We start from the raw sequence: 22,359 nt of genomic DNA on the forward strand, positions 1-22,359 counted from the left end.
GAAGTAACCTATGTGACAATTAGTAGATGAATGGATAATGAAGATGTGATATATTAAAATGCAGTATTATTCAGCCTTAGAAAAAAATTAAATCTTGTCATTTGTGACAACATGGATGGACCTAAAGAGTATAATGAAAAACATATATGTAAAATGATATGAACTATATATGCGAAAATATTTTTCATTATAATATTTTATTACATTATTTTATGCAATTCTTTTATTATAATATTTCAATTATATTACAATTATATTATGATAACTATATAGTGATAGATTAAACTAGATTTATCATGGGGATAATTTTTTTAGTGTATAAAAATACCGAATTGCTATTAATAAGATATTATATGTCAATTATACTTAAAAAACAATATTTGAAAGGCAGTAAGGAAGCAAGGAATGAGAGAGGGAGGGAGGAAAGAAAGAAGGAAGGAAAGAAAGAAAGAAATGGTGTTGGACTAATTAGACCTCCATAGGCTAAAAAATTAACCTCAACAAAAATAACTTCAAACATTATAGAAAAATCATTTAAAATAGATCATTTAAATGTGAAATGTGAAACTATGAGCCTTTTAGAATAAAACAGGAGAAAATCTTTGGGACCTAGAACTTGGTAAAGAGTTCTTACATTTGAAACACAAAGCATGATCTATAGAGGAAAAAAAAATAAATTGGACTTAATAAAAACTTAAAATAATTGCTCTGTCACAGACCCATTTAAGAAGCTGAGATAACAAGCTACAGACTGGAAGAAAATATCTGCAAACAGCATAGATGACAAATGAATCCTATCCTATCCTGAATATATATATTAAAAAAAAAGTCAAAACTCAACAGTAAGAAACAATCCAAAAAGAAAACGGGCTAAATGAATGATATTTCACCAAAGAGAATACATAAATGACAGATGAGCATATGGAAATATATTTAACATTATTAATGATTAGAGCAATGAAAATCAAAACCATAAGGAATTATCATATTATTACATATGGAATACACATATTATTACAACAGCTAATACAATATAAAAGTAACGATATCAAATGTTGGAGAGGATGCAGAGAATTTGGATCTCTCATACACTACTCATGAGAATGTAAAATGATAGAGCCACTCTGGACACCAGTGTAACTATGAAAGGTAACACAAGAGTTATTTGTGGCAATGTGACAATTTTATTGTGGTAGTGGTCTCATGAATCTGTATGTGTAACCAAGCTGCTCAGACCTACAAACACACAAACATTCATACACACAATCACAATGAATACTTGTAAAACGAGTAATCTTATAAAACTTTCATGTACTTTGTTGATGTCAATTTCTTGAATTGTTATTGTACTACAGTAACAAATTTGTTATTGTTGTTGTTGGAAACTTGGTGAAGGGTACATGGGATCTTTCTGAATGATTTTTGCCACATTCTGTGAATTTATAGTAACTTTAAAAGAAAAAGAAAAAAACACTTATTTCCCACTACTCTCTACCACAAATCTGCTTTATAAAAATTATTTACTTACCTTTTTATATGATGAGTCTGTTGCTAGGTCATAATATATTCTGACTACAGTATGAAATATAACTAAAGAAAAGGAATTAGGGTCACACAGATCTGGGTTTAACTATTATATCTTCCACTTAAACTCTTGATTCTCCAAGCACTTATCTGTAAAATGGGCTGAAAACAATATACTTGCAGAAATTCAGCAAAAAATTAGATGAGCTTGTATGACATATCTAATGCAATGGTTAGATTATAATTAGTGTGTGTGTGTGTGTGTGTGTGTGTGTGTGTGTGTGTGTTGTATACACACAATGGAACCAGGGGCCTGATATTTAAATCACTAATCTTAGTACCTACATGGAATGAAGAAACAAGTGAATACTTCTATTAAACTAATACTATACTATGAGGTAAAACAAATTTTAAAAAAAATGACATATAGTATCTACTCATCATGAGATTGAACTTTAGTTGCGGATACAGGATACTACTAAGGAAATAATTACAGAATGAAATGGAATAGAAGTTTTCTGGAAGAGAGATTTAGAAGCAGTCTATAGAATGGGTCAACTGTGAATGGGTGGGACTCCTTAGAGCAAGGGTTCTGAAAGGTGGAACCTGGATCAGTGGCATAACTATACCTTGGAAATTGTCTAGAAATTTAAATTCTTGGGTGTCAGGATCACCTTACAGATATGGGTTGGAGTCCCATCCCAAATTTTGTTTGTATGTTACTACGGATGATGGATGCCCCCTCCCCCCCACCACAGAACATTTGAAAAGTTTGTAACTCACATGATAGTATTTCTGACATCATGGTAGACTCTCAAGCAGATTCAAAAATGGTTTGAGAAACAGGGAAAGGAGACTGGCATGGGTTCTTATGGTGGTTAGGGGGTGAGATTGCAACTGGTGTTGCTTCATTGCACTTCCCACCAGTACCAAAGAGGGAACACATAGACTTTCTGAACATTCAACAGCTTGTCCAGATGGAGGGCAGAAGGAGTAAAAGGACTGATGGGGTTTGAAAGCTGTTCAGAAATGGATATTAAAAATGGAGTCAGTCTCTATTGCCTTGGGCTACACACCAGACCTACTGAATCAGAAACTCTCAGGCTACGGTCCTGTAATCTGTGTTTTAGTCTGCCTTTTAGTTAATTATACCCTGAAGTTTGAGAATTACTGCCATAGGAGAAGGAAATGCTTGGAAATGCCTAGAGTATAAGAAAATCTTGGAGTTTGGGTGGGAAAATACAAAGGCAGAAGTTTATTATCTGAAGCTGCTAGGAATAAAATGTTTCTTCTAGGGTTTAATGACAGATTTGGAGGGGAACAAAAATAAGTTCAATAATAATAAATGTTATGGACTCATCATGTCTCATCAAAGACTGAATTTGATAACATTTATTTTCATTTGAAAATATTTCCACTTATTATAAAGTTCTCTGAAATGTTTAACTATATAAAGACAGCTACTATGCTTTATGCTAGAAATATTGCTCAAATGTACTCATTATATAGCTTACAAAAATGGGCATAATAAGTAATTTCTATTTACTTGTTTTGTATATGTAACTAGAGGCTTCTGAAGACACAATCAACTATGTGCATATGTAAAGATTTAGTCATAATTTTCCAAAGGGCTAAAGACTATTGTCATCCCAAGGGTTATTAGTTTTCAAACCAATTATTTATCAAGTAATAGAATAGCCTATTCAAGGAATGCAAGTAATTTAGCATGTTAAATTTTATTTCCTTGGATTGAGATTTTTTGGGGGGAAATAGATCATTTTCTTTCATCATTTATTGATTTACCCATGTCAAAGACTACTCTGAGAACTGGAGATATGGTGGTAAAGAAGGCAGACCCTCTGTATATAGTTCTCAAGATACTGTGACCAAGGAACACACTGGATTCAACTTACAAAGGCCCACAGAATGTAAATAGTTTGGTTAGCATAAACCTAACTAAAATGGCTTAACTAGGAGGAATTAAGCTCAAATAATAAAGTGGGTTGGTATAAGACAAAGGGAGTCTTAGGAATTGTGGTACACAAAAGAAAAGGGCTCAATTTACAGGCATTTACAATTTAACTCCTAAAATACTATTGTAGTATTAAGTATTGCAGTAGATGGGTGAAATAGGTGATGGGGATTCAGGAGTGCACTTGGGTGATGTATGAAATTGTTGGACCACTATATTGTACACCCCAAACTAATATAATATTAGTTATAGTAGTAATTGTAATTGTAGTAGTTAACTACATTGGAATTAAAAAATTCTGTAGCAAAAAAACACTTCTGGAGACACTAATTTGGAATGATATATGTCCCCCTATGTTTATTGTAGCATTATTTACAATAGCCAAGATAGGAAAGCAACATAAGTTTCCATCAACAGACAAATATAATAAAGATGTACACACACACACACACATGCACACACACACACACACACACACACACACACACACACACTGGAATATAACTTAGCCATGGAAAAGGATGGGATTGTGTCATTTGCAACAGCATGGATCATGGATGGACCTGGAGGATATTATGTGAAATGAAACAAGTCAGACTGATAAAGACAAATATGATATGTTTCCACTTATAAGTGGAATCTTTTTAAAAAGCAAAATATAAACCCTGAGCATATAAACAAACTGAAAGCAGATTCAGACCTATAAATACAGAGAACAAACTGATGGTTGTCATGGGGAAGGGGAATAAGCAGCCTGGCAAAATGGGTGAAGGGGAGAAGGAGGTAGAGGCTTCCAGTTCTGGAATGAGTGAGTCATGTGAACAAAAAGAGCATAAGGAATACAGCCAATGGTACTGTAATGGCTATGTAACAGGACAGATGGTAGCTGTACTTGTGAAATCACCAAGTTGTATACCTGAAACCAATGTAACATTATGTGTCAAATGTGCTCCCCCCAAACCCAAACAGATAAATAAACAATAAGCACTTCTGGACAACTGCTCCACAAATAGGCAGGCTACTTGTGTTGTGTCTTCCCACAGCTGGTTGGTTTATGGTAGAGCTGGGTGAAGATCCCGCTTTTCTTTGTTTATCTCCCTGACAGACTTCCAGTCAGGTGACTTACCAATTCTCAGGGATTTCTGGAGGTCATTTCAGCTTCCATCCTGCCCGTCCCCATTAATTTTAGTTTTATTATTATTATTACTATTGTTATTATTATTATTATTATCTAAGGTAATTATCATGAAATAGATGACTTTGAAGTTGCATCCAGGATTTTAAAAAATCACAGGAATGAGATACAACTAGTTCAGGCACAGGGTCTCTCTTAGGGATGGAGAGGAGTATATAAACATCTGTAATTTTTATTTACTGGGTAAATATTTCTGACTCAAATATGACACAATGTTAACATTTGTAAATTTGAATGATGGATGTGCTGCTATTTATTATGCTATATTATACTCTTATAGGCTTGAAATGCTTCATGGAAATAAAATCTTCTGATTTGTTTCTACTTGCACATGACAAGTGTATGTTTCTTTATACTCTAGCTGTGCCTAAAAAAAGTGTTAATTAGTATTATATAAATGTAATAATTTTTAAAACTTTGGACAGCTTACTATGTAAGGGTCTCCCAGGTAAGTCTTTTTTTTTTTTTTAAATCAGAGAATTTATGGGACATCTGGGTGGCTCAGTCGGTTGAGCATCTGACTTTAGCTTAGGTCATGATCTCGAGGTTGACAAGTTCGAGCCCTGCATCGGGCTTTGTGCTCACAGCTCAGAGCCTGGAGCCTGCTTTGGATTCTGTGTCTCCCTTTCTCTCTGCCCCTCCCCCACTCATACTCTGTCTCTCTCTGTCTCAAAAATAAACATTAAAAAATTTTTAAATCATAGAATTTATTATACATGGAATCTGCTTAAAACAAGGCATACATGTAGGGTGATGAGATCCAGAGTGAGCACATCAGGGAAATTATGCAGTTTGTATAATTCTTTCTCATAATTTATGTTAGATATACCCTTGCAATCAAAAGGTAAATAAGAACAATCCAGGAAAAAGATCTTTAAAAATGAATATGTCTTCTGAGAGAAAGCATTACTTTATTAATATATTATAGTGATTCTACTATTAATTAAATAAAGGTTAGAATACTACATTCTTTTAGGGTTCATGGTTTTTGTACTTTTTTTCTATTGGAATCAACTGTCACAAAAGATAAAATGTTCAAAGGATATAATAGCAAAAATTTTATTTCATTTACTACTGGAATTCTGATAAGTTTATATTAAGACGAGCTAAAATTTCTGGTAATGTCTGTGCATAACAGCTGTGCTTACACTGTGTAGGAGTTGAAACTAAGGGTGAACCGTGGGGCTCAGGAGCACCTCTGGAGAAGTGGTCAGAGGTAAAAAGAAGGAGTCTAACTGATTAAAGGAACATCTTGCCTTTTTCATAGAATTATAATTATAGCTGCCTGCTGATTTTAAAGGGATAATCTTCCCATCCTTTGCCACATAAGTCAAATCCTTACTTCTAGCCAGCTCGCTAAAAAACAGCAGCATGATTTGAATACAATTTACGAGTCAGTGCACAGACCCAAACAGAAGACTAAGGGGAAGATGGTTCACAATGTGGGGAGTAGCAATTGCTATCAGATCCTTCTGCACACCCACCAGGATATTTAAACTCTAAAAAAACAAGCAAACAAACAAAATTACAAGATCCATGTCAATTAGTGGTAAGCATATGGAGGGAGTGAAACTTTTCATTCTGTTTTTGGGATTCTAAGTTAATACAACTGTTTTGGAAAACTGTTTGTGTCTGTTAGAGCTGAGCAGATACATGCTCTAGAGTCACAATTCCAGTCCTACTTAATAGAGCATGTGCACAGAAAACACAGCAAGAATGTTCATCATGTAACTATCTGTAATGGCCAAAAGCTTGGAATAATAGAGTGAATAATCTGAAGTATTTTTATATCATACAGTAGCATAGTACAGAGAATTAAAAATGAATAAACTATTACTCCATGCAACAACAAGGAATATTCTTTTTTTTTCTTTTTTTGTTTAGTTTTCTATTGCTGTGTAACAATTTAACACAAATTTAGCGGCTTAAATAATGTATGTTAATTATCTCATGGTTTCCATGGGTCAGGATTCCAGGAATGGGTAGCTATTTCCTCTGCTCATGGTCTCACTAGGTTTGATCAAGGTGTCTGTTGGCATTGCAGTCTCATCTGAGGCTTGGGGTCATCTTCAAAACTCATTGAAGCTGTTAGCAGAATTCAGTTCCTTGCAATTGCAGGATTGAGGTCTATGTTTCCTTGCTGGTAGCTGGCCACAGTGTGCTCTTAGGTCCTGGAAGTCATTCTCAGGTCCAAGATGACAGGTTATTTCTTCAAGTAGGAGAACATATATGGCTTTGAAACTCTCATAAGATGACAGGTTATTTCTTCAAGTAGGAGAACATATATGACTTTGAAACTCTCTCAGGAAGGGTCCCATTACTCTGAAGGGCTCACTTGGTTAAGTCAGGCTCACCAAAGCTAATCTCTCATTTGCATAACTCAAAGTCAACTAATTAGTAACTTAACCTCAGGAAGGAGGTCCCATTATATTCACAAGTTCTTCCTATACCCAGAAGGAGGGGATATACAGGTCATATATATCAGGGAGAGGGAATCTTGAGAGCCATCTTAGAATTCTGCCTATTTGTATTGTATAACTCTATACAAAGTTCAAAAGTCTAATGTTGGGGAAAGAAGTCAAAACAGTGTCTGCCTTTAAGGAGAAATAGTAATGACTGGTATAGAACTCAAGGAAAGTTTCTAGGGTGCTAATAATCTTTTGGTTTATTTGTCTAGATGGTGGATACAAGGATGTATTCACTCTTCAAACTGTTCAGTTATGATGTGGCATTCTTTTTGGCATGTATGTTATAATTTGACTTAATTTTTTATTTAAAAGAGAAATGAAATATTACAGCTTTTCCTTCCTCCAAAAATATATGTAGGTGGACATATATAGAAAATAATGACATTCTCAGTCAAGAGTGAGTGGGGACAAATTACTTGTAAGCTAGGAATTATTTGAGGATTATAGCTCTGATTTGTCACCTAACATATGGAGATATCAGTCAAAATATTTTTTTGTCCATTCTCAAAAAATGAAACAAAACATCTTGCCATTTGCAATGACATGGATGGAGCTAAGTGAAATAAATTATTCTAAGGGAAATAACTCAGAGAAAGACAAATACCATATGATTTCACTCATATGTGGAATTTAAGAAACAGAACAAAGGAAAAAAGGTTTAAAAAAGAGACAGAAAGACAAAACAAGAAACAGACCCTTAACTATAGAGAACAAACTGATGGTTACCAGAGGAAAGGTGGGTGGGAGATGGGTTAGATAGGTGATGGGGATTAAGGAGCACACTTGTGAGAAGTACCAGGTGTTGTAGTCCTGAAACTAATATTACACTGTATATTAACTAACTGGAATTTAAATAAAAGTTAAAACTTAAAAAAATGAAACAAAACAAACTTTTCATGTTAAAGAATGAAATTTACGTGTTCCTCTTCCAAGAATCCTTCCTTGATATGCACAATCAGAATGAAATACATTAAACGTTGCCAAGAAAATTGTGCCACAACGCCAGTTTGAAAGTCAGTTGATCACTGACTTTCAGCCTTTGTATAAGCCCATAGTCCCTGCTCCCCGCCCACCCCCCAAAAAAGGATGGCTTAAGTTCTATTTTGGAAGAAGTTTTATTTTCCTGGTGAAAATGGGGAGGAGGGCTAGTAAGTAAGTGACACTGCCTTATGATGATTTGGGACTATTCAGTTCAGTTTATGGTCAATTACACATTATGTACATCCCATTGTCTTTGCCTTTGTGTTTCTTATAACAGCATGGTTCAATTAAAACAACTTCTTTGTAACTTTCTTTATCTTGCAAAAATATAATCCTCCTATATAGGTCATTAATTTTTGACCCCAGTTCCTAAATTATGATGAGTTTTTCCATGTATGCTTTCTTCTGTAGCCTATAAAATTATTTTTCCCTCTTATAGACCTTGTACCGCTAGAAATGGTAATGAGGTAGATGTCTTTGAGTTTTCTTCTCATGTTTCAGAGCATTTTCCTTCAATTCCACTAAAACCCCCAAGCTTTGTATTTCATACTATTCGATTTTATAACCTCATATCCTGCAATTGTAGCTGTTATCTCCCAAACGCTGGATCATTCCTACTCATTTCTCCATGAGTCATTTTCTAGCTGTCCCTCTTCAATTACCTCTATCCTAACTCTTGGTGATTTCAATTAAATTGTAGATAATGCTCTACCCATCTGGCCTTAACTTCCTTAAAATTATCTGCATCCAATAATCTTGTCCTCCACCCTACCTCAGCCACTTACTCTGTAGATATACCTGTTACTAATAATTGCACTCTCTCTGAAACATCAATTTTGTACAGCTCGTTCTGTGACCACTGCTTTGCTTTGCTTTTTTTGTTTTTTGGTTGCTTTTTTTTTCCCTTCCTAGGGCTCTGAATGTACATTTTCCACCCTCTGATCCATTAATCCTATCAATTTTTCACTGTCCCTCATCCTCGTAATGTCCTCTTTCTTCCGTTTAAAATTTTATGGTCAATGGGGCACCTGGGTGGCTCAGTAGGTTAAGCACCCAACTCTTAGTTTCAGTTCCATTCATGATCTCATGGTTCCTGAGTTCGAGCCCCACGTTGGGCTCGGTGCTAATGGTGTGGAGCCTGCTTGGGTTTTTCTCTGTCTCCCTCTCTCTCTGTTTCTCCCCTGCTTAATTACTCTCTCTCTCTCTCAAAATAGATAAATAAACTTAAAAAGAATTATGGTCAAAGGGCACCTAGGTGGCTCAGTCAGTTAAGCATCTGACTCTTGATTTCAGCTCAGGTCATGATCTCATGGTTCATGAGATAGAGCCCTGAGTTGGGCTCTGCACTGACAGCACAGAGCCAGTTTGGGATATTCTCTCTCTCTCTCTCTCTCTCTCTCCTCCCCTGCTTGTGCTCAATAAATAAATAAATAAATAAATAAATGAATAAACTTTTAAAAAATAAAATGAAATAAAATTTTATGGCCAATCATTACAATCATGCTTTGCACATACCCTTTGTTCCTTTACACCTTTCATGTTTTATCACATTTGCTTAAGTCTAGTTAATTTCAACTCATCACTGATTCCCTGACATACATCTCTATAGATGAATGTGGCTTGATAGAACATATAACCTTGTTAATTGTTCTTATTATAAATTTACATGAAATTCAAATGGGCCATTAATCTTACCAGGCAATCATATGATATGGTCTAGTCCATTCACTTCCCATTTCTGAAAACCTATATACCACAGTCTCCTTTTTTTTAAAGTTTATTGATTTTGAGAGAGAGAGAGAGAGAGGGAGAGAGAGAACAAGCAGGGAAGGGGCAGAAAGAGAGAGGGTGACAGAGGATCCAAAGCAGGCTCTGAAGTGGGTTAAGTGCTGACAGCAGAAAGCCCGATGTGGGGCTCTAACTCATAAATTGTGAGATCATGACTTGAGCCGAAGTTGGATGCTTAACCAACTGAGCCACCCAGGTGCCCCCAAAGTCTCCCATTTTTATTCTGTGATGATAACTTTCCCCTATGTAAAGCCAATCCCTCCATTTCAACACTAGATTCCATCTTATGGGACAGAGGGCTGACAGATCACAAAAGATACATGCTTTCTTTCTACAGTAAACAATTTTGATAATTAGAAACTTACTCATCCTGGGGTTGCACTTTTCAGTTCCCCTTGTACCTAGATAAAGGATATTATTCTTACTAATCGTATGTGAGTGAAAGAAATATGTGTCACTCTGGGCAAGTAATTAAGAAAAAAAATGTGTCTTCTCCATGCTGTCCTTCCAATAACTAGTCAAGGGGGCAAAAAAGGAACTCTCAGGTCTTAGGGGACAGATTGAAGCTCAGTATTGAAGAAGACTTTGTCCCTTGAAAACTTTACATAGAAAACAACCTACTGGAGACCCTCATGAAACTTTTGAGTGAGTAACAAACTCCTACTGTGTTAAGCAATGGAGGGTTTAGATGTAGGTCTTAGAACAGCTGGGTTAATTTACATATATCTCCTCTGACCATCATTTCCGTAATCTCCCATATTATCAATTTTTTTTACCTTTTCTTAGAATGCTAATATTTATCCCACATTAAAAAAAAAATCCTGACTCTACTTACCCATCAGTTACCACTAAAGTACTTTGTTCTCCTTGGCAGCAAAATTCCTTGGGTAAATTATTTATATTCTCTCTCTCTCCATATATATATATATATATATATATATATATATATATATATATATATATTTCTCTTTTAATCTCAATCCAGTTAGAATTATTCTGCATCGTTCCATCAAACTTCTCTCTATGATATCAGCAATAACTTTCATCTTGTTAAATCCAATGGTCAATTCTCAGTTCCTACCTTAATTACCTTATTAGCCACATGTTAGCAACTGTGCCCCTCTTCCCTGTAAACTCTATTTAAATTGTTTTTAATACAGGAAGCCTCTTGATTTTCTTTCTGCTTCATAGATCACTCTTTACACTCCTTAGCTGCTTATCTTTACTAAGAACTCTTCATGTTGGATTGCCCCAGAGATCAGCTTTCTGTTTTGTTGTTTGTTGTTTTTTTTTTTTTTTTTTTATCAACACTACCTTGGTGATCTCATCCACTCTAATGGCTTTAAATGTCCACATGACATTGATGCCTAAATGCATATTTCAAGCCCAGACCTCTCTCCTAATCTACAGATAGCTATTTGTGCTATTTAACATCTCTGCTTGGAGTTTAACAGACATATTAAACCTAATAAACCTGAAATTAAAATTCTGACCTCATCTAAACCTTTCTTCCTATTCCTTTTCTGAGAAGTCAGGTATAATTTTTTTTTTTAATTTTTTTTTCAACGTTTTTTATTTATTTTTGGGACAGAGAGAGACAAACAGAGCATGAACGGGGGAGGGGCAGAGAGAGGGAGACACAGAATCGGAAACAGGCTCCAGGCTCTGAGCCATCAGCCCAGAGCCTGACGCGGGGCTCGAACTCACGGACCGCGAGATCGTGACCTGGCTGAAGTCGGACGCTTAACCGACTGCGCCACCCAGGCGCCCCAGGTATAATTTTTATATTTGCTCCTCTCTGTATATAAGGTGCCCTCCCCCCACACATACCCTGGTTTCTTTCAAGATTTCTTCTGTTCTTTCATTTCCCACAGTTTGAATACAACAGGCCTAGGTGTGTAGTTTAATTTTGCTATTTGTCCTGCTTGGTATTATCTGAGATTTCTAGATTTGTGGCTTAGTGCATGGCGTTAATTTGGGGGAAATGCTCAGCCATTATTGCTTCAAATATTTCTTCTATTTCTTTCTCTCTTCTCCTTCTGGTATTCTCATTATCTATGTGTTATGCCTTTTGTAGTTGCCCCACAGTTCCTGGATATTCTGTCATGGTTTATTTTTGCTTTTGTTTGTTTTTCCCCCAGTCTTGTTTCTTTCTCTTTCATTTTCAGTTTTGGAAGTTTCTTTTGGCGTATTTTCGAGCTCAGAGATCCTTTCCTCAGCCATGTCCAGTCTATTGACGAGCCCATCACGTGTGTTCTTCATACCTGTCAGAATGTTTTTATGCCTAGCATTTCTTTCTGATTTTTAATTAGAATTCCATCTTTATGCTTACATTACCCAGCAGTTCTTATATGCTGTCTACTTTTAGACCTTAGTATTAATCACCATGGTTTTAATCTTCTGGTCTGGTGAGGCTAACATTCATGCCATTTCTGAGTGGCTTTTGTTGTTGCTGTTGTTTTGTCTTGTTTTGTTTTGCATTTTCATAGGCATTGGAATTTGTTGTTGAGGGCCAGAAATGATGTACTGGGGAAAAGGTGATAAATAGGCCTTTAATGATAAATAGGCCTTTAATAATGTAATAGTAAGGTATGGGGAGGAGTTCTATAGTCTGTTCTACAGTCCTGGATTGTGTCTCAGTCTGTTAGTAAGCCTCAGCCCCGGGGTTGTAAACTTCACAAGTGTTTCTCTGTCCCCTACTCCCTTTAAGTGGGACAGGATGGCTAGAGGGGCTGGAGTTGGATATTTTCCTTCCCCTCAGTAGATTAAGTTCTGATAAAACTACAATAGGTTAGGGTCTGATAAATTAGTTTCTCTTGAGACCAGGCCATGTTCCAAAGAACAGAATGCTCTGATGTATTTCAAAATGGTTATTTTCCCCTCCCCCTGTTAGAAGGCTGAAGGGACTTTTTTTCTCCCATATTCCCTGTGAGTACCTGGTAGAGCTACTGGAGCTAAAATTCATGTAAGTTTGCCTCCCTACTCCCTAAGACTGTGCCATCCTGCGGTTTTTATCCTCAGACTTGTCTACACTGACTCTCTAGAAATTTGTCAGTTATAGTCTAGATTTTCCCGCCAGTACTAGTTCCTGTAGAGCTTTCAGCTTGAGCGGTTCTGTTCTGTTCAGTTGTGCTGCTCTGTGTTCATCTGCCTGTAACTCCAATTTGGGGGGTAGTAGTTTGCCTTGTGACCTCACATCCCTGACAGAACTAAGATAAGTTGTTGATTTACCAGTTTGTTCAGGTTTTTGCTTGCTGTTAGGATGGAGTGACATTCCACGTGAACTGTCATTCCTTTGCTCTGAACCCTTCCGTGTTTTCTCATTTAAATCAGAGTAAAATGCAAACTTCTCTAAATTCCCTCTAAAATAGCTCCTCTTCTCCGCCATTGCAGTGTGTGCTGCTGACTGTTTCTTGCCAGGTCTTCTCACAAGACTTCCAAGATCCAGTGATTCCTGGCCAAGAAACAACAGCAGAATCGTCCCATTTCCCAGTGGATTTGGATGAAAACTGGTAATAAAATCAGATACAACTCCAAGAGGCAGCATTGGAGAAGAATGACGCTGGGGCTGTAAGGGACCACACATGAGATGGCACACATTTATGCTGCCTGAAAGTCCTGTGTTCTTATTGCATTGCCTCCCTACTGCCTGACCAGTAGATCTGTTTTATCAGGGAAATGGCTTTTCTCTGTTATGATGCTTTTGCACCAGTAGGTTGGTTCAGTAATAAACATGTGAGACCTTTTGACTGACTGACTGACTGACAGACAGATAGATAGATAGATAGATAGATAAATTCCCTCTAAAGTCATGCATGACCTCTATTACTTTCAACCTAGAATGATATCCTAATATATTCCACTTTGCTCACTCTGCTAAAACTTTACTCGCTTCTCTATTCATCCTGGAGCACATAGCAGTGTTTTGACAGTGCCATGGTACTGTCTGTTCCTACTGTCCCGGACTCCTCTACATCAGATATCCATATTGCTAGTTTTCTGGTTTTCTTCAGATATTTGTTTAAATTTAATGACACTCACTAGGAAAAATAAAAGTTAAAAATGTTAACCCATTCTCCCACTCCCTTATGTTTCAGGTCTCCCTTATCCTGCCCCTCTTTTTAAAAATCTTCTGACAGCTCTTATCATCTTCTAATATACAATATGAAGTACTTATTTATTAGATACATCATTTGTAGTATTCCCCCCCCCCACTGCTCCTTTACTCTTACAAATTACTACTCGAATGTAAATTTCATGGGGAACCTAGATGGAGATTTTTGTCTGTTCTATTCATTGATGTATTCCAAGAACCTAGAATGATGTCTGGCACTTAATAATTTGCAGATTGCATGAACAGAGGCACAACATCATTGTTTGTTTTTCTACTTAAGATAAATTTAATTACAGATTTACATACACACACACACACACACACACACACACACACACAGAAAATATATGTATAGCCTAACACATGCCCAACCCAGCAAGGGCAACAATTATAGATTATTCTGATGCTCAAAAATATTTGCAGCATTAAATTTTATTGAAATGCTTACAATTATTTTAAAAATGGCTGGTGGATCTTAGCATAGTACAATAATCTATTGGAATATCTTAGCAAAAAGCACTCCAGATAATTATTCGTATTCAAACATTTTCTGCAGTTCAATTGTGCTTTTATTTAAAAGTCTTTCCTCCCTATGACTGTTGGTAGAAATGTGGCCTTCAAGCTGTTTCTGACATATCTACAGTGCAGTATCTGAACACATTAGTCCTGAGTTCATTGTTCTATTCTTTATTAATAGTTATATTTAATCAAGCTAAGCCAGGGCTTTTTATCAATCCCTGGTAATTAATCAGGACATTTTGATTATACTAAAGATTGGTTTTTTTATTTTACTAAAATATGTAGAGTTCAGTGAAATGTTGAAATTCTAAAGACAATCTCTAATATTAAATGAGAGATATTAAACAATTTTATAATGTTTTCTAACGACTCCATATGTGAATAGCCTTGAGAATGATATTACGAACTGTGAGAATAATATTCAGGATATCATTCCAGACACTCTGCACACCCATCTACTTAAAGATCATCAAATTATAAGAAATACAGTGTTTGATAGCATTGCTCACTGGTTCTCCACCAATACATTTATAAGATTTATGTGTGCCTTCCAAATTGGCTCTCTACTCCAGATTTCTTAGAAAAAATACATATCTGATGGTTAATAAAATTCATTCTACTTTCCCTTTATTACAAGCTATACTTGAACAAATTTATTGAGCATTGAACTACATACTTGATATACTGTAATGGAAAGAGCTCCTCAGTGTGCCTAAAGAAGAGAATGTAACACTAGTTGCACCATGAATAAATCCTTGGGAAAAAAGGAGAGAGAAAAATGGGAAACTATTATCAATTTGAAGAGGTAATGATGCTTCTATTCTGAAGAGAGAAAAGTCCCAGAAACTCTCAGTATTTATTATTGAATAAAAGAGTGTTTATTTGCTCCCCAGGCTTTATTCCAGTAGAAATCTCAATGGAAAAAAATCACAAAATTATGCCTTTATAATTACTATGACTAGTTATCAGTTAATTTTAGAAAGGGAATTTCAGATCAGAGGCTATGCATTATTTGTGTCCTGTACTTTTGAGACAAACATAAACCAGATAGCTTTTTCAGAGGTGACACCAGTTGTTTATCGTTGCTTTGATAATATGCTCTTTTATTTTAGAAAACTTTTAGATTCAGAGAAAAGTTACAGAAATAATTTATAGAATTTACATATACCTTATATCGAGTTTGATGTTGTTAAGATCTTATATTAGTATGATGTATATCACCCAACTAATGAACCTGTATCGATACATTATTAACTAAGGTCCATACTGTTTTCATATTTCCTTAGTTTTTACTTAATGTTTGTTTTCTGTTTCAGGATCTCATTCAGGATACCATATCACATTTCATCATTATGTCTCCTTGGGCTCCTCTCAGTTATGACAGTTTTTCTGACTTGCCTTGATTTTGATGAGCTCAAGTATTTTAAGAAGTGCTAGCCAGGTATTTGTAGGATGTCCTCTAACTGGGACTTGTCTGGTATTTTCTCATGATTAGACAGGAGTTAGGAGTTTTTGGGAGGAAGACCACAGAAGTAAAGTGCTATTTTTATGACATTATATGACAGATACATTTTATGAACATGAGTTATCACAATTGATGCTAACCATCATTAGCTGGTTGAGGTATTAAGTTATTCCACTTATAAAATCCCTCTCCCCAGCTTTTCATACTGTATTCTTAGGAGGTCAATGTGTATAGCCCATACTTAGAAATGAAAAGTTATGCCACCCCCATGAGGGGAAATACCAACATAAATTATTTGGAATTATTTTACCTGAGAAATCTACTTATTTTCCCATTTATTTATTCAATCATTTCTGCAGCATGAACTTGGGCATATTTATTTTAGATTTTTTATTATAATCCAATACTACTTTATATATTTCGCTGCTCAAATTATTCCAATGTTGGCCATTGGATTTCTTTCCGTCAGCATCTGTGTCCTTTTGACATATTCTCAATAGGTTCTTTTTCTGAATACTTTCTTAATTTTTAACACTACCTCCAGGGTCATCTCGTATCTTTATTGTTCCAGTATTATAATAAGCCATTTATCCAAGAAGCCCTAATTTTTTTTTTATTGGAGCAGTATTAGAAACCAAGATCTGGGCAATAGGTGGGCTCCTTGGTACTTGAGTGTTATTTCTAGGATCTCTTAGATTTGGGATTGTGTGTGTATATATTAACCCATGTATATCCATGTACTTATACCTATTTCTATACTTGTCCATCTGTATCTATATTATACTAACCATAAATTGACACTAATGTTGCCAACTCTAAGCCAGTATCACATGACTCATTCCAGATTTTGCTCCTTGCTTGTATTTAACATTTAACTCCAACAGTGAGAAACTTGGCTCCCACCATCTTCCATCCACTTACTGATTTATTAGATCCAAAAATACAACTACAGTGGTTCCAGAGTTGTTAACTCATACACCAGGAAGAAACAACTTTGCTAACTAGAGGGCAGTGCCTATGTACAGCTCCTGTTGTCTTCAGTCTGATGGTCATTTGGGTTAGCACTTATTTTCCCCTCTTCAGTGAGGTGATGTCATACAATTGTAATACACTTGGAATATTTTGTCACAGTCTGAATTTCATTATGGGATCCCCAAATGTCAAATTTTTTCAAAATTGCTTATATTAAGGCTCACGCTTTGTGCTATAGAGTTTGGTGGATTTTGACAAATGTGTAATATACCACTTTGTATTATACAGAATAGTTTCATAGCTCTTAAAAAATGCATAATTTCAACTCTTCAAAAACTACCCCTTCTGCAAACTCCCAGCAACCAGTGATGACTTTCCTTCCACATCATTTTGCCTTATAAATGGAACCATACAGGTGGAATCCTGGGAAGATGGCGTCGTAGGAGGAAGGTGGGCTCACCGCGCGTCCTGCTGATCACTTAGATTCCACCTACACCTGCCTAAATAACCCAGAAAACCACCAGAAGACTAGCAGAACGGAGTCTCAGGAGCCAAGTGCAGACAAGAGGCCCACGGAAGAGGGGCCCCTCCAAAGCGGATCACCGAAGGAAAAGCGAGCAGAGCCTCCCCTCTGTCCCTGTGCACCTTGCCATCCACCCCAGCCAATACGCCAGATCCCCAGCACCACAAGCCTGGCAGTGTGCAAGTAGCCCAGATGGGTCACGCCACCCCACAGTGAATCCCGCCCCTAGGAGAGGGGAAGAGAAGGCACACACTAGTCTGACTGTGGCCCCAGCGGTGGGCTGGGGGCAGACATCAGGTCTGACTGCGGCCCCGCCCACCAACGCAAGTTATTCAAGACAGCACAGGGGAAGTGCCCGCAGTCCCGCACCACTCCAGGGACTATCAAAAATGACGAAACGGAAGAATTCCCCTCAGAAAAACGTCCAGGAAATAACAACAGCTAACGAACTGATCAAAAATGATTTAAACAATATAACAGAAAGTGAATTTAGAATAATAGTCATAACATTAATCGCTGGGCTTGAAAACAGTATAAAGGACAGCAGAGAATCTCTCGCTACAGAGATCAAGGGACTAAGGAACAGCCAGGACAAGCTAAAAAATGCTATCAATGAGCTGCAAAATAAAATGGAGACAACTACAGCTCGGATTGGACAGGCAGAGGAGAGAATAGATGAACTAGAAGATAAAATTATGGAAAGAGAAGAAGCTGAGAAAAAGAGAAATAAAAAAATCCAGGAGTATGAGGGGAAAATTAGAGAACTAAGTGATGCACTAAAGAGAAATAATCTACGCATAATTGGTATTCCAGAGGAGGAAGAGAGAGGGAAAGGTGCTGAAGGTGTACTTGAAGAAATAATAGCTGAGAACTTCCCTGATCTGGGGAAGGAAAAAGGCATTGAAATCCAAGAGGCACAGAGAACTCCCTTCAGACGTAACTTGAATCGATCTTCTGCAGGACATGTCATCATGAAACTGGCAAAATACAAGGATAAAGAGAAAATTCTGAAAGCAGATAGAGATAAATGTGCTCTAACATATAAAGGGAGACCTATAAGACTCATGACCGAGCTCTCTACTGAAACTTGGCAGGCCAGAAAGGAATGGCAGGAGATCTTCCATGTGATGAACAGAAAAAATATGCAGCCAAGAATCCTTTATCCAGCAAGTCTGTCATTTAGAATAGAAGGAGAGATAAAGGTCTTCCCACACAAACAAAAACTGAAGTAATTCATCACCACTAAACCAGCCCTACAAGAGATCCTAAGGGGGATTCTGTGAGACAAAGTACCAGAGACATCGCTACAAGCATGAAACCTATGGACATCACAATGACTCTAAACCCATATCTTTCTATAATAACACTGAATGTAAATGGACTAAATGCACCAACCAAAAGACATAGGGTATCAGAATGGATAAAAAACCAAGACCCATCTATTTGCTGTCTACAAGAGACTCATTTTACACCTGAGGACACCTTCAGATTGAGAGTAAGGGGATGGAGAACTATTTATCGTGGCACTGGAAGTCAAAAGAAAGCTGGAGTAGCCATCCTTATATCAGACAAACTAGACTTTAAATTAAAGGCTGTAACAAGAGATGAAGAAGGGCATTATATAATAATCACAGGGTCTATCCATCAGGAAGAGCTAACAATTATAAATGTCTATCTGCCGAATACAGGAGCCCCCAAATATATAAAACAATTACTCACAAACATAAGAGGCCTTATTGATAAGAATGTAGTAATAACACTCCACTTACAGAAATGGATAGATCATCTAGACACACGGTCAATAAAGACACAAGAGCCCTGAATGATACATTGGATCAGATGGACTTGACAGATATATTTAGAACTCTGCATCCCAAAGCAACAGAATATACTTTCTTCTCGAGTGCACATGGAACATTCTCCAAGATAGATCACATACTGGGTCACAAAACAGCCCTTCATAAGTAGACAAGAACTGAAATCATACCATGCATACTTTCAGACAACAATGCTATGAAGCTTGAAATCAACCACAGGAAAAAGTCTGGAAATCCTCCAAAAGCATGGAGGTTAAAGAACACCCTACAAAAGAATGAATGGGTCAACCAGACAATTAGAGAAGAAATTAAAAAATATATGGAAACAAACGAAAATGAAAATACAACAATCCAAACGCTTTGGGATGCAGCAAAGACAGTCCTGAGAGGAAAATACATCACAATCCATGCCTATCTCAAGAAACAAGAAAAATCCCAAATACAAAATCTAACAGCACACATAAAGGAAATAGAAGCAGAACAGCAAAGACAGCCTAAACCCAGAAGAAGAAGAGAAATAATAAAGATCAGAGCAGATATAAACAATATAGAATCTAAAAAAACTGTAGAGCAGATGAACGAAACCAAGAGTTGGTGTTTTGAAAAAATAAACAAAATTGATAAACCTCTAGCCAGGCTTCTCAAAAAGAAAAGGGAGATGACCCAAATAGATAAAATCATGAATGAAAATGGAATTATTACAACCAATCCCTCAGAGATACAAGCAGTTATCAGGGAATACTATGAAAAATTATATGCCAACACACTGGACAACCTGGAAGCAATGGACAAATTCCTAAACACCCACACTCTTCCAAAACTCAATCAGGAGGCAATAGAAAGCTTGAAGAGACCCATAACCAGCGAACAAATTGAATCAGTCATCAAAAATCTCCCAAAAAATGAGTCCAGGACCAGATGGCTTCCCAAGGGAGTTCTACCAGACGTTTAAAGCCGAGATAATACCTATCCTTCTCAAGCTATTTCAAGAAATAGAAAGGGAAGGAAAACTTCCAGACTCATTCTATGAAGCCAGTATTACTTTGATTCCTAAACCAGACAGAGACCCAGTAAAAAAAGAGAACTACAGGCCATTATCCCTGATGAATATGGATGCAAAAATTCTCAACAAGATACTAGCAAATCGAATTCAACAGCATATAAAAAGAATTATTCACCATGATCAAGTGGGATTCATTCCTGGGATGCAGGACTGGTTCAACATTCGCAAATCAATCAACGTGATACATCACATTAATAAAAGAAAAGATAAGAACCATATGATCCTGTCAATTGATGCAGAAAAGGCCTTTGACAAAATTCAGCAACCTTTCTTAATAAAAACCCTTGAGAAAGTCGGGATAGAAGGAACATCCTTAAACATCATAAAAACCATTTATGAAAAGCCCACAGCTAACATCATCCTCAATGGGGAAAAACTGAGAGCTTTTTCCCTGAGATCAGGAACACGGCAGGGATGTCCACTCTCACCGCTGTTGTTTCACATAGTGTTGGAAGTTCTAGCATCAGCAATCAGACAACAAAAGGAAATCAAAGGCATCAAAATTGGCAAAGATAATGTGAAGCTTTCACTTTTTGCAGATGACATGATATTATACATGGAAAACCCGGGAGACTCCACCAGAAGTCTGCTAGAACTGATACATGAATTTAGCAAAGTTGCAGGATACAAAATCAATGTACAGAAATCAGTTGCATTCTTATACACTAATAATGAAGCAACAGAAAGACAAATAAAGAAACTGATCCCATTCACAATTGCACCAAGAAGCATAAAATACCTAGGAATAAATCTAACCAAAGATGTAAAAGATCTGTATGCTGAAAACTATAGAAAGCTTATGAAGGTAATTGAAGAAGATATAAAGAAATGGAAAAACATTCTGTGCTCATGGGTTCGAAGAATAAATATTGTCAAAATGTCAATACTACCCAAAGCTATCTACACATTCAATGCAATCCCAATCAAAATTGCACCAGCATTCTTCTTGAAACTAGAACAAGCTATCCTAAAATTCATATGGAACCACAAAAGGCCCCGAATAGCCAAAGTAATTTTGAAGAAGAAGACCAAAGCAGGAGGCATCACAATCCCAGACTTTAGCCTCTACTACAAAGCTGTAATCATCAAGACAGCATGGTATTGGCACAAAAACACATAGGCCAATGGAATAGAATAGAAACCCCAGAACTAGACCCACAAACGTATGGCCAACTCATCTTTGACAATGCAGGAAAGAATATCCAATGGAAAAAAGACAGTCTCTTTAACAAATGGTGCTGGGAGAACTGGACAGCGACATGCAGAAGATTGAAACTAGACCACTTTTTCACACCATTCACAAAAACAAACTCAAAATGGATAAAGGACCTGACTGTGAGACAGGAAACCATCAAAACCCTAGAGAAGAAAGCAGGAAAAAACCTCTCTGACCTCAGCCATAGCAATTTCTTACTTGACACATCCCCAAAGGCAAGGGAATTAAAAGCAAAAATGAATTACTGGGACCTTATGAAGATCAAAAGCTTCTGCACAGCAAAGGAAACAACCAACAAAACTAAAAGGCAACCAACGGAATGGGAAAAGATATTTGCAAATGACATATCGGACAAAGGGCTAGTATCTAAAATCTATAAAGAGCTCACCAAACTCCACACCTGAAAAACAAATAACCCAGTGAAGAAATGGGCAGAAAACATGAATAGACACTTCTCTAAAGAAGACATCCGGATGGCCAACAGGCACATGAAAAGATGCTCAATGTCGCTCCTCATCAGGGAAATACAAATCAAAACCACACTCAGATATCACCTCACGCCAGTCAGAGTGGCCAAAATGAACAAATCAGGAGACTATAGATGCTGGAGAGGATGTGGAGAAACGGGAACCCTCTTGCACTGTTGGTGGGAATGCAAATTGGTGCAGCCACTCTGGAAAACAGTGTGGAGGTTCCTCAAAAAATTAAAAATAGACCTACCCTATGACCCAGCAATAGCACT

The 22,359-nt window shown here is 36.8% G+C and overlaps 1 pseudogene; it reads left to right on the plus strand.

Annotated features, from left to right (window-relative positions):
- Window positions 1–13,531, plus strand: part of LOC125913355 (60S ribosomal protein L39-like) — a 190,497-nt pseudogene extending 176,966 nt beyond the window's left edge.
- Window positions 13,532–22,359: the final 8,828 nt, after the last annotated feature.

Source organism: Panthera uncia, assembly GCF_023721935.1.
Source record: "Panthera uncia isolate 11264 chromosome C1 unlocalized genomic scaffold, Puncia_PCG_1.0 HiC_scaffold_4, whole genome shotgun sequence".
Lineage (NCBI taxonomy): Eukaryota > Metazoa > Chordata > Mammalia > Carnivora > Felidae > Panthera > Panthera uncia.